The sequence below is a fragment of the Podarcis vaucheri genome (genome assembly GCF_965113315.1).
Source record: "Podarcis vaucheri genome assembly, chromosome: 3".
Taxonomy (NCBI): domain Eukaryota; kingdom Metazoa; phylum Chordata; class Lepidosauria; order Squamata; family Lacertidae; genus Podarcis; species Podarcis vaucheri.
In genome coordinates this window covers 18,361,639-18,375,649 of record NC_138761.1, presented here as the reverse complement: position 1 = coordinate 18,375,649, position 14,011 = coordinate 18,361,639, and the positions used below count along the sequence as shown (strand labels likewise).

Below are 14,011 nucleotides of genomic sequence, written 5' to 3'. Positions count from 1 at the left end.
GCCCCATCTTCCACGAATTTGCCTAATCCTCTTTCATGGGCATCCACGTGGATGGCCAACACTGCACCTTGTGGCAGTGAATTCCGCAGGACAATTGAAGTTTGTATTTGAAAGTGGATTTGTTACGCACAGAATTGGTCAAAATCAAAACCAGTCAAGAGAGGCGAAGCTTAAAACATTTCAAGATTTTTTTTTTAATAACAGTCCAAAGAAATTATGAGCTTGAAATATTTCATGCAAAATTCAGTTGCTGAAACTGGAATGCGTGAGAATGTCCACATATTTGGAAATATTAATTACAGCTCTAGCTTCAAGCCTATAATCTAGGCAAAAACACCTGAGATATATGATGACTTGATATTATGAATGATCACAGCAGAATTGCTGGTATTGTGGCCACAGCTTTTAAATATATGTAAGATTAGTTAATGCACTTTGACCATAATGCAGATGTTTAGTTTTGTTTAATAATGTGTTGCCCATTCTCATCCCAAATTACAGTGGTCTGACTTGTAATTTGCATGATTCCAGGTACAACCATGATACACATGACTGACGATTCAGAGAAACATAATTACTGCTATGCATTTGCTTTTTTAAAAATGTGCAGCGCTCTTTCATAGCAATACATCTATTGCGGGGGGCATACTGGTCTACAGACACAGTAGCTGCTTTTCATTCCTCAGTGTCTCAGGTGTTTTAATTGTCTCCTTAAAAACCAAGGGTCACGTGCAACACCATCCCTTCAAGACACCTCAGCACACGCTATTGTTCCTGCAAAATCAAAATATCCATTGCAATCTTCTCCCCTGGAACTGCTGCATTGTGTGCATCTGAATGTGTGCAAAAAAATATTAATGCTCTGAGTGGAGCGAAACAGTTCCTGGAAGAGCACAGCTTTGCAGGGATAAGGAGACATTTTTAATCATCAGCACAATGGAGGTATCATGAATACTGGGTTTGGCGCCTTCCCTGTTAATTGATTTCTGAAGGTCATCACAAGGGCAAGCAGAAAGGGAGCGTGCAGGCATTCAGGCCGCAGTCTCAATATACGTACACTTGAAAGTCCCATTGAAATGAATGGGGCTTGCTTCTTGGTAGACATATCTAGAACTGTAAGGTAAAAAGGTAAAGGTAAAGGACCCCTGGACAGTTAAGTCCAGTCAAAGGTGACTATGGGGTGCAGCGTATTTTAGAATTTAAAAAAAAGGAAAACGTGTTACATTTTTGCAAGCAGACACCCTTAATATGTGTGCTAGAGAAAATATAGTTTATATTAGGGGAAATGCACACTAAAAGGCTGAAAAATGTATCAAGGGCTTTAAAAATAAATTGCAAATGTGCTGAATTTAATTTAAGGTTGGTGGGGTGTGGGGAAAGAACCAGAAAGAAACAATGATTGGCCAATTTGCCCATCCCTTTCCACATTCTCTGTTGAATGCTTCTCCACGACCCAATCATTGCATTGCCAGTTTCCCTCTCACATCACAGACTATAGGCTACAAATTAATATTTCTTTCCTGAGCATCTTTTAGCACAGCTGATTTCACAAGGTTATTTACGACCAGAGCTGATGTGTCTGATTATCTGGGACAGAAGGCTGGTTATCAGAGAGTACCCAAACTTAAGTGTTTAGAATCTAATTCCAGCACAGAGAAGGGAAAGATGAAATTGTCAGAACTCTAGTTTCTAGTTCAAAACCACAGGCAGGACTGACATTTTGGGAAGCAGTTGAAAGAAGCTGGCACAAATCATTTGACCGAGCATGACCTCCACCACAGGAAGAAGTGATTTGAAGGAAATGGCATATAAAAAGGAAGATGGGGGTAGAACTGAATTGCCTGGATGGCATAAAGTCTACCCTCCAGTTGCTCTGGATGTTGTTGCAGCCCAAGGCGTCAATGATCAGCCGAGATGGATGGAATTTGAAGAGAAGGCTTGTGATGAAGAACAGAGGAAGACCCCGGGCAGGTCTGTCTTGCAAAGGTTAGGCACTGTAATTGGCAGCGATAAAGATGGCTCCTTTTGTGGCTGCAAGGGCCATAAGGTCATGGTGAGGAATTGAAAGATTCTAAAAACTAAACAGAGAAGGAATTAGGGTGAACAGGAAGCAAGGTTGGAGAGCTGAGCCCGAAATAACAAAATGAATTTCAATAGAAACAATTGAAAGGTTAGGCAGGAAGAATCAGATGCACAAATATAAGAAGGGGGGTCAAGGGAGATACTAGTAACACTCTATTATGCCTTGGTCAGACCAATTCTGGGCAACACAATTTAAGAAAGGTGTTGACAAGCTGGAATGGGTGCTGGGAACCCACAAGGTTCTCCTTCCCCAGCTGCTGTGAATGTTAAAACCATTGCCTGCACAGTGAGGCTGGTGTGTCATTTCCCACTGAAGTAGCTTATGGCCAGACATAGAAGTGTAGAGTTGGAAGGGACCCCGAGGGTCATCTAGTCCAACCCCCTGCAGTGCAGGAATATGCAGTTGTCCCACACAGGGATCAAACCTGCAACCTTGGCGTTATCGGCACCGTGCTCTGTCTAACCAACTGAGCTATCTCTAGGCGATAGCTATCCAACTGAGCTATCCAGGCAATAGTTCAGTTCTGCAAAGAGGAATTGGGGATGGGGTGCTTGTGTGAACAATCACCCCTGTTCCAAATTCTCAGCGCACCCTAAGTTTAAAGAGCAAATATGGTGAAGCACAATGCAGATTAAACTGACAAGCAGCAGTAGCAGACGTGATTTCTGCCAGCCCCACAGATGTGTGAGCTGATTAAGGTTACGCAGCACTGAAGGAAACGCTTCCTGCATATTTTAAATACAAAAGAAGCCACCCTCTCATACTTACTATTCCCTCCACATTTTCCACAGGGTTGAACTCTGCCATTCCCAGGCTGGCTCTGCAGTGGAACACCGGTAAACCTGGGGATAAAAGATCTGGGAATTGGTTCCTCGCATTTAATGGGGGGGGGGGCTGTGACATTGGGGAAAAGGCATTCTGTCCCCATCAGCAAAATAGGTTGTGGGTGCTGCATCAGCGAATACTGATCCCAGCATGTTATTTGACGACTCAGGTGAAGGTGAGGAGGGGGTGTTTTGAGGGCACAAGTGCAGAGCAGGAGAAGGGTGCTTCACTCTTTCTCTACCAGCGATTTCCTCCCCTATTCCCTCCCCCTACAAACACCACCCTCTTTTTTTAGATGAATCCCAAGCCGGAGTTAAGATTGCTGGAAGAAATATCAGCAACCTCAGATACGCAGATGACACAACCTTGATGGCAGAAAGTGAGGAGGAATTAAAGAACCTCTTAATGTGGGTGAAAAAGGAGAGCGCAAAATATGGTCTGAAGCTCAACATCAAAAAAACGAAGATCATAGCCACTGGTCCCATCACCTCCTGGCAAATAGAAGGGGAAGAAATGGAGGCAGTGAGAGATTTTATTTTCTTGGGCTCCATGATCACTGCAGATGGTGACAACAGTCACAAAATTAAAAGACGCCTGCTTCTTGGGAGAAAAGTGATCTTAAAAAGCATCTTAAAAAGCAGAGACATCACCTTGCCGACAAAGGTCCGTATAGTTAAAGCTCTGGTTTTCCCAGTAGTGATGTATGGAAGTGAGAGGTGGCCATAAAGAAGGCTGATCGCCGAATAATTGACGCTTTTGAATTATGGTGCTGGAGGAGACTCTTGAGAGTCCCATGGAGTGCAAGAAGATCAAACCTATCCATTCTTAAGGAAATCAGCCCTGAGTGCTCACTGGAAGGACAGATCCTGAAGCTGAGGCTCCAATACTTTGGCCACCTCATGAGAAGAAAAGACTCCCTGGAAAAGACCCTGATGCTGGAAAAGATTGAGGGCACAAGGAGAAGGGGACAACAGAGGACGAGATGGTTGGACAGTATTCTCAAAGCTACTAACATGAGTTTGACCAAACTGCAGGAGGCAGTGGAAGACAGGAGTGCCTGGCGTGCTCTGGTCCATGGGGTCACAAAGAGTTGGACATGACTAAACGACTAAACAACCACAACCACTAGCAGAGCACATAGCACCTTTTCCTTCTTCTTTTTAACAGCATCAAATTAGTAGTACATCATAGACTATCATAGAGTTTTAGAGCTGGAAGGTGTGGGATGAAAGGATCCAAAATGCTAAGTAATGGGTTAATGATCACCAGGGCTACAGAACTCTGTGATGCCGTACACCTGAGGCAGCTATTTTCAGTTGGTACGGTTATGGCAGTTGGGAACAGTCTTGACAGTTAGAGCTGCAGGTATGTTCTGTGGGTGTGCTGCAGAACATACAGCAGCAGGTATGTTGCTCTCTGTCTCAGAGTTAGTCAGTCTGCGACAGTATTTTATCTCACCTACAAATCCAGGTAAGATGTATTAGCAACATAAGTTACACCTGCCTGCTTTGTGTATTTAACCTGCAAGTGCAATGCACTTAAGAGTTATTTATTATTTAAACTTTAAAGGAGAGTGTTTTGCGGGTTTTTATAGGAGGGAAAAGGGAACAAAGTCAAGAGTTGGACTCTCTTCCGCGTAACTCTGTAAATGGGAGCTAGAGTTTAATTCCCACAGAAGGAACCCAGTCCGACCCCCTGCAATGCAAGAATCTCAACTAAAACATCTATGGCAGATGGCCATCCAAACTCTGCTTGAAAAGAAACCTCCTGAGGGAGACGGTTCCACTGTCAAGCAGCACTTACTGTCAGAAAGTTCTTCCTGATGTTTACTCAAAATCTCCTTTCTTGTAACGTGAATCCATCGGTTCAGGACCTATCCTCAGGAGCAGGAGAAAACAAGCCTGTTCCTTCTTCCATGTGGTTGGTGAGGTCTATTTTCATCCTGAATAACTAGAACAGGGGTCAGAAAACTTTTTCAGCAGTCCCTCAGACCTTGTGGGGGGCCAGACTATGTTTTTTTTTTTGGCGGCGGCGGCCGGGTGTGTGTGTGTGTGAACAAATTCCTATGCCCCACAAATAACCCAGAGATGCATTCTAAATAAAAGCACACATTCTACTCATGTAAAAACAACAGGCAGGCCCCACAAATAATCCAGAGATGCATTTTGAATAAAAGGGCACATTCTACTCATGTAAAAACATGCTGGTTCCCGGACCATCCACGGGCCGGATTTAGAAGGCGTTTGGGCCAGATCCTGCCCCTGGGCCTTAGTTTGCCTACCCATACTGTCAGCAACAGAGGGTGTCATGCTGCTTTCTCCACCACTCAAAAGTCACACCTGATGACTGCAGTATATTTCAGGTTGTTATTTGGCTGTGGATTCCTTCACAGATACGAACAGCTGCTGCAGCTTTGCTGATCAGCATTGCATGTCATGAAGAATGCACAATATGTTATATTCCACATTGTTTCCCTAGAACCCACTTGAAAGTCTGGTTGCAGTAATTCCTTCTTCTGTCTTTGAATGGAGCCAATGTGAATAAAATATTGGGAGGGGGAGCCCCGCCCTGCATAATCGATTATAAGACATGGTGTACACACACCATTTGAATGACAATGCCAATCAACATTGGGGTGCCCTCAAAAAAAATGGGGGGGGGCAAAGGGACCTCAACCCTTTAGTATTGGCTCCAATGCTGCATCTGAAAGCAAACAACTGTCACTTGGGGGCAGCAATTGGAGCTTATGAGTAAGGAGGAATCTACTCTTCCCCTTCGAATCCGCGTGTCGGGGTGAGCTCCCGTTGCTCTGTCTCTGCTCCTGCCAACCTAGCAGTTCGAAAGCATGCCAGTGCAAGTAGATCAATAGGTACCTCTGTGGCAGGAAGGTAAATGGTGTTCCTGTGCGCTCTGGTTTCTATCACGGTGTTCCATTGTGCCAGAAGTGGTTTAGTCATGCTGGGCACATGACCTGGAAAGCTGTCTGTGGACAGACGCCGGCTCCCTCGGCTTGAACGCAAGATGAACACCACAACCCCATAATTGCCTTTGACTGGACATAACCACCCAGGGGTCCTTTACCTTTACCTTTTTTTTACTCTTCCCCTGCCTCAACCCACCATGCCTGGTGCCTTCCCTATGGTCTTTTCAGCACCTGGGCTTTTAAGTTTTGCTTCAAATGGTTCTATTTTGTCTTTGTTGTAGGTTTTGTTGTTTTTAGCACATATTCTTGATTTTCATTTTTATTATATTATATATTATATTGTTTGTAAGCTGCCCAGGGAACACTGATTGCCTGATGGCTGTATAGACATAGGAACATAAGGAGCTGCCTAATACTAAGTCAGACCATAGGTCCATCTAGCTCAGTATTGTCCTCACTGACTGGCAGCAGCTCTCCAATGCTGGGCATTAAGTCTTGGACTTTTTGTACTCCAAACAGATGCTCTACCACTGAACTAAAGCAATAAGAAGAACCTTGATAATTTTAAACTGAATGGAGAAGCCGTGCTAGACCTGAGATCAGATGCACCTCTTTTCCTTTACAAAATGCAATGCTATTTCCAGACCGACAGGCCTGCAGACGCCTTAATCCAAATTTCTTTCCAAATGGCACGGTGTTGCTTTCTTCATTTCAAGATGACCACCTTCCCCTGCTGGGTAACCTCTTTTCTGAATAGAGTTAAATCAAAACACTCTCCAGAAAAACAATCTGTACTTGTCAGAGCTGAGAGCCAAGCAGTTTGAGATGAATGCAGTCTCTCTCTCTCTCTCCTCTGAAAGCCGCCAGACAGGAATCCTTTGGGTGTGAGAGGCTTTTCAATCAAGATGCAGCCTCTGTCTTGGTGGGACCAAATTGATGGCCGAGTGCTCTCTGGGTTCAAAGATGCTCTTTCCCCGCTTTCTCTCTTTAAACAAGCACATGTCTCATGGAGAACGTTTGCACACTTTCGGCTGTTAGCCGTTCCTCTGGGGAAATGTGCCCTTTCCCACCCGAAGCAAGCATGGTGTGCAACGAACCCAGGACACAAATTAAGCACAGGCTGGTTAATTAATCCTGAGAATCCTCTGGCCCTGAGACCTGCCCCCTGTCTGCCACTAGTAGCTGCATTCCACCAATCTAGGTGGCTTTATAAAAGGAGGGGTGCGGGCTCTTGTGGTCAGATCCTGCTTCAGGCACCTGGTTGGCCACTGTGAGAACAGGATGCTGGACTTGATGGGCCAGTGGCCTGATCCAGCAGGCTCTTTTGATATGGACATTGTCAGGCTTCAGGGAATCGGCTTCCTCCCCCCGTGACAGTAGATAAGCAGAACAAAGGAAAAGGAGTCTTCTTACCAGTTAGAAACTTTAATAATCACAGCGAGAGCACAAAGAACTTGTCTCCTAGAAATGGCGGTGCTCCCAGTTAAGGATACCATCCCTTTCTGTCCATATTCATCTACGTCACTTCTGCGTCTTGTAATATGGGCTTGTCCCTTCTGTGCTTTGTGTGCTTTCTGTTCTGCCACTTTCTCAGCTCTTCTTGACCTTGGGGAGAGCGGACGAATGCTTTCCATAGACAGTGAATCTGTTAACCCTCTCTCTCCCAGTGTTTCTTCTCCTAGCTGTTCACCACCCTGTTCTTCCCAACTTCTACCTTCTGAACTATGCCCTTCTGCAAACCACGGTTCCAAATCTATACTGTCCTCCTGCTCCTGGGAAGATTCAGGATAAGGATCAGGGGGTGGGGGTGGCTCTCACCATTCCTCCTCAGTGCAGCCCTCCTCAGCACGGTCCCTGACAGACATAAAGAAATCCACAGAGCTCTAATCCTAAAAGAGACCCACTTCTATTGTTTGATGGCCATGGGCTACAGCCTCCGCTTGCCCCACTCCTCTGCTACCCAACAGGGATTTCATTTGCTTTGTTAAATGTCAGAGATCATTTTGGCTGTTTTTTCTCTTTCCCTCCCAGGAACCGCACCAGGAAGGGGAAAACCAACTTGGCCTTAACCATTGTCTAGAGTGCGTGAGGTTGCAGGAAACCCATATAATCTAGTGTGGGCCCAAATCAGATCCTTCTTGACTATATCCAAGAACAGGCCTTTGGGCCTTGCTTGGTCTTGTCTCCTTTCCTCACTACTGAAACCTCTGGCACCTCTGTGAAGCCTGGAACAGTACCCCTGAATGGTCTTTGCCAGAGTGAAACATTTCTCCTCTATAGTGAACTCCGCTCTGCAGGGTTATCAAGAATTGTTTAAGAAGAAATCTCCACTCCCATGGAGCACATTAAATTACTTCTCAGCTGCGCTTTCCCTATTTGGTCACATTTCGCTGCATCTCACGCTGGGTAGTTCCATTCGACTTGGACTTGTACAGAACTTCCTTTTGCGACTTGACGGGTGCAGCAGTCCTGTTCGTGATGAAATTAAAAGCATTCATCCACAAAGACAAGCCTGCTCTCAGCCACTGCCATTCCTCTAAGCTGTAGGATTACCCCCACCCACCCAGTTCATCATGCCAGAGAACGGAGAAGGGGAATTGAAGGAAGGGGGAAATCTTCTCTTTCGTTGGTGAAGTTACTAGCAATGAATTAGATTTAATGTTATGCTCTCCGGTTTATCATGAGCTTCTCATAGCTATCATTGTATTCTTATGCTGGTCATCCCGGGAGAGGGCTGGTTCTGGCCTGATCCAACAGATCTCTTCCTGTGTTGTTATGAAACAGAGCATGCATAAGCAGCAGTTCTACTCAGGGGAGAGAAGCTGTTTGCTCCACTTTCATAGGGATGTTCGAACATAAGAAAATCCTGGTGGATCATGAAAGCGCGCATGGAAATATATTGGTGAGGATAACATGCAAAAATGCATGATATTAAGAGAAATTGCATGCCAAAATGTGTCAAAACTGCATGCCAAAATGTGTTTATTAGGGAAAATTTGCACTGTAATGCTGGATAATTTTCAGGGGGGGGTTTAAATTTATTTATTTTTAGTCGCAAACTGCTGCATAAATGTGGAGAACTGAATTTCAGGGGAGGAAAAAGAGAAACTGAGACAACCGAAGCTGACAAATCCTTCCATCCCTAGTAATGACACTCTCCTCTTGAACATCAGAAATAGACAGAGTGGTATGTTGCTATCCTTAGTCCCTCCATCTTCAGTGTTCAATATTCAGGGGCAGTGCTTTTTTCGGGGGGGCAGGGCTACGCATACCTCTAAACATCTAGTGAATCTAACGGGAGAAGAAACTAAAAAAATTAAAAATTTTAGTTTCTTTGCTAGCACGGTGAATCATCAGTTCCGTTGCTTCCCCTGATGGTGGCCTCATTTTCTGTCACGGTGTTTCCTGAGTCTCAGATGTAAGCGAGTGTTTAACATGTGAGGTAGGACCTGGAATCTAGCGCAGTGTTGCCACCTCCAATGGTGGCTTCATTTCCTTTCCCCGTGATTTTCTTGAGTCAAAATGAGAGTACCCCTTAAACATTTTTTTATTAAAAAAAAAGCACTGTTCAGGGGTCTGGAAACTACTTAGGAACAATATATTAACTATGCTCCTCCCCCAATAACTTCACCTCTCTCATTTCACCAGCATTTATTATTTTCTGTGAACCATTTTGACTCTAATTATTGTCCTGATTGAGTCGGGCTATGCTGTATCCAGGGTTTCACAAATCCATAGAAAACAGTGGGGGTTTGAGCAATGCAGAAGCAAGACAGTCATCGGACAAAATGCTGCCTGCTTTATCTGATGGAGATCTCCCAGCTGAAATAGAAGCGCAGGCGAGTACATTGAGTTGGGAGATTTGGCATTCTTTGATCTCCATCAGAGGAGATTACATCTGGGGCGCATGTGGGTTGTGAAGGCTTATTGTTTCCATGACAAGTGTCAGTTGCCCTCATCCCAGCCATTATTCTTTCACAACATCAGGCTGCCTGCAATCCTCCTGCAAAAACAAAACCCAAAGTTTACAGGGCTCCAAATACTTTTTATGGTGTGCTCTGGGCCGCTATGCTCTTTAAAAAAAAACACAAACCAAAATCCATTTCCTCTGCTGGCATGGAACACACACGGTTATTATGCATGAGGTCCAGCCTGCAAGTATGACATAAATGAAATGTGCATGGTTTTTATGTGTGGAAATAAAACACTCTGGATGAGCCAGGAACCCTTCAGCAAAACAGAGGCCTGCGCAGAGGGATTAGATGCCAGTCAATCAGAAACATTTCCCCCCCCCCTCTCCATATTCCCTCTACACACACACACACACACACACACACACACACGGGGTGGGCAGCTGCTGCATGGTGTCTGAGTCCCTTGTAATTAGTGTTGAATAAGCCAGGCAAGGGCCATGATGGCCCCCTAACTATGGGTCGTTAGTGTAAGAACAGAAGCTCTCTGCACCATAGGGCAAATGGGCAGCTGGCAATGACAAAAACAAAAGCCAGAGAGTTGAGTGTATGTGTGAAATATACTCGGAGTCAAGAGTGGATTTCATGCTCTTTATTCAGCTCATAGTAGTGAGGAGCAATGGAAGTTCCCCTGAAATGTCTGCTTTATACACATTATTTACACAATGGGCCCCACATGATTGGCTAATTCCGGGATTCACCTGTAGGCCAATCAGGTTGCGGATTCACTTCCACATGAAACTGGATTGGGTGGCTCCTGTGGACCAATCAGACTGCTGCATTCTGGACCCTATTGTTCTAGGACCAATCAGACTGCTGCATTCTGAATCCTATTCAACTCAGTACATAACAGTGTGAGAGAGAGCTGGGCTAGAATAAGGTTACCAGATTTTTTTTCAATGAATCCGGGGGACACTGATTGTCTGCTATGTACATGTGAATGCCGAGAAATCTGTAAATCTGGGGACTGTCCCTGGGAAACGGGACATCTGGTAACCTTACTCTATGGGAAAATATCAAAGAGAGACAAAGAGAATGGCTCTTTCTCTTTTTTGCCTTTCCAAAGCAGGTTCTTCAGAGGCAGAAGACCTTCATGGGAGGGGAAGACAGTTTATTTCAGAGCTAGGAGAACAACGAATGACTCAAGGCGGGGTGTGTGACCAAAAGGTACCCTTGCTGCTGTTGCAGCCGCTGGCTATCTTTTTAAAGTCAGTTTCTTTTAGAGCAGGAGGCAAGCTGTGGAGATGCTTTTTTTTTTTAAAGGACTGGTCAACACCTTTTGCGCAGGGCACCACATGGGAAGAAGAATCTGTTGGTTCATTTCCAAGGAGAACAAAGGGGCAAAGAGAGGAGAGGAGCCCTGTTTGTGGGCAGCAGGAGGAGGAGGAACTGAGGGTTTCATTTGTGGAGAAAGAGAAGCAGAGTCTCTCTGATCCTCCAGAGCCTAGACAACATAGCAGACAAGGCTGCGGCAAAGGTTGCCAACAAGCCAGGGAGGAAAGCAGCTTGACCTGCTCTTGCACGGATGGTTTAATATGCAGAAATCAACATAATAGTGCTTATTTGATTATCTTTCTTTTTTTAAAAAAAAATTATTAGGAATTTAAACATATTATCTTAAATCATTTCATCCTTCATTTCCACCCCATTTCCACCCTCCCTCCCATAAAACAACCCCCCTCCCCCCGCCCTGCCCCCCGGCTTCCCTCAGTTCCAATCTCTGGTTTCTCTATAGATGCTATTCTGCATGTTACAAAATTGTATAAATCCTTAATTTGTCTAACTGGTTAGTTATTATCAATGAAAAGTTTGTGAGTGTTTATTCAAAGCCTGCCAAGGAGTCCAATTCACTTTGTTGGATCTTTAGATACTTTGTAAAAGGTTCCCATTCATCTTTAAAGTCACAGTTATCCTTGTCCCATAGTTTATGTGTCAATTTTGCCAATTTTGCATAGTCCATCAGTTTCTCTTGCCATAATTCTTTAGTTGGGATTTCTTCAGTCTTCCATCCTTGTGCTATTAAGACTCTCGCCGCCGTTGTCGCATACATGAAGATATTTTTCAACTTCTTTGGCAGGTCTTTTCCTACAATCCCTAACAAAAATGCTTCAGGTTTTTTAACAAATGTTAGATGGAACATTTTCTTCAATTCATTATATATCATTTCCCCAAAAAAATTAATTTCATTACAATCCCACCACATATGGTAAAATGTTCCCTCTTTTTCCTTACACTTCCAACACATATTTGAGCTTGTTTTATACATTTTTCCTAACTGCACTGGTGTCATATACTATCTATACATCATCTTCATATAATTTTCTTTCAACAAAGAACAATCTGTAAATTTTAAATAAATTTTCCATAACTTTTCCCAATCTTCCATCATAATGTTATGACCTATATCTTGTGCCCATTTGATCATGGCTGATTTTACCTCTTCATCTTTCGTCTCCAATAGTGCTCATTTGATTATCTAATTAGCAGAGTTCAAATTTACATTCTAGAACAGTGGTTCTCAAACTTCCTTATTTGGGGCCATACTTTCAAAATTAAAAAAATTGCAGCTTCATCAGTAGTTTTCATTTCCTAGAGTTACTTATTTTTCACCTAAATGTCTGAGTTAATCTCACACAGGAGCCTGTGGTGCAATTGAAGAAAAGGTTTTTATTAACTTTGTCTTTGAAACTCATGCTGCATGCCTTTCAATGTTAAGCTTAATCAAAATGTGCTCAGCATGTATTAGAATATACCAGATTATTTTCAGTGAATCCAGGGGCACTTTTTTTTTAAGCTGAGTAGCAACAGGGAGTCAGTAGTGGGGATGGTGAGGCAAAATATCCTGGGCCCAAGTACACATGCATATTGTATAAGGTGCAAAACCCTTCTTTCGCACCCTGTGAAACATAAATGCACAGAGGTTTTTTAAAAACTGAGCAACGGCTGGTCAGCCATGACTCCCGAGCCTCCCCCGATCAGTCAAAACAAAGGGGGAATAGGGCAGGAGATTGGGGGAGGCTTGGGAGTCACGGGTATTAAAAACTGTGCATTTATGTTTCTCAGGGTGTGAAAGAAGGACTTGCACCTTGCCTGGCAGAGAAACCATGCGCCTTGCGCCCCTCCTGGGCAATGGCATGCCCATGACTCCCAAGCCTTCCCCAATCTCCTGCCCCCTTACCCCTTTGATCTGTACCGCTAGACATCCCCAGTTCCGTTTCGGCAGCTGCGGCAGCGGCAGTCAGCAGCCCGGAGCCAGCCTGGTAGCACAGTTGGCTCTGGCTGGCTTCAGGAGCTGCTTGCTGCCATGGCGCCCACCATTTTTCCTCACTGGAAGTCCCCATATGATGTGACTTGTGCACAACACATCACACAGGGACTTCTGGCAAGGAAAATTGGCGGGCGCCATGGCAGCAAGCAGCTCCTGAAGCCAGCCAGAGCCAACTTTGCTACTAGGCTGGCTCTGGCCTGCTGACTGCCATTGCCACATTTCCCAGGGACAGATTTGCAAATCTGGGGACTGTCCCCAGGAACCAAGGACGTCTGGTAACCCTAGGCTAGAGGCAGGCTGCAGGCAGAAGCTAGAGAGTAAAAGCCATGCTTGATTTCTGCTGGAATCCAAGGCTGTGGCTATGGAAGAATTAAGACCTTCTGGGGTGTTAATGCTGTGAGCCCTTCCATCATCGGCTCAGGGTATATATACAGTCAAACCTCAGTTTCCAAACACATCTGTTATCATCTGTTTTGGCTACCGAACACCGAAAACCTGGAATTAAATGCTCCGGTTTTCGAACAGTTTTTGAAACCCAAACGTCCGACATAGCTTCCACTTGAGTGCAAGAAGCTCTTACAACCAATCGGAAGCCGCACCTCAGTTGTCAAACGTTTCGGAAGTCAAATGGTCTTCTGGAACGGCTTATGTTTGACAGCCGAGGTCTGACTGTATGTGTAAATTAACCATATATTTTTATGTTGTGGATCTCCCTGAGATCTGCGTATGAAGTATGGCATAATAATAATAATAATAATAATAATAATAATAATGGTAATAATAATAATAAATCATTAAGACAACTCAGTCTCTGCTTTCTCACATTCTGAGGAAACTGAACCCTAGGTAAGTGCCCTGAATCGCTGGTATCTCACACTGCTCAGAGACTGGGGTGGCATGCGATACACCTCAGAGGCAAGTAATAATAATAATAACAATTT

The 14,011-nt window shown here is 44.4% G+C and overlaps 2 long non-coding RNA genes across 4 annotated transcripts; one reads left to right on the top strand and one right to left on the bottom strand.

Moving 5' to 3' along the window:
* Positions 1-447: 447 nt before the first annotated feature.
* On the bottom strand, positions 448-4,132 carry LOC309529832. The gene is made up of 2 exons (XR_014218502.1): positions 4,053-4,132; positions 448-1,107 (listed from the first exon to the last, which is right to left on the bottom strand). It is a non-coding gene; the product is annotated as an uncharacterized lncRNA (long non-coding RNA).
* Positions 4,133-4,230: 98 nt separating this feature from the next.
* On the top strand, positions 4,231-11,057 carry LOC309529694. Of its 3 annotated transcripts, none has more exons than XR_014218325.1 (3): positions 4,231-4,378; positions 8,884-9,018; positions 9,552-11,057. It is a non-coding gene; the product is annotated as an uncharacterized lncRNA (long non-coding RNA). The 3 variants fall into 3 exon arrangements; XR_014218326.1 differs by having other exon boundaries at positions 9,480-11,057; XR_014218327.1 differs by having other exon boundaries at positions 4,233-4,378; positions 10,872-11,057.
* The last annotated feature ends 2,954 nt before the right edge of the window (positions 11,058-14,011 follow it).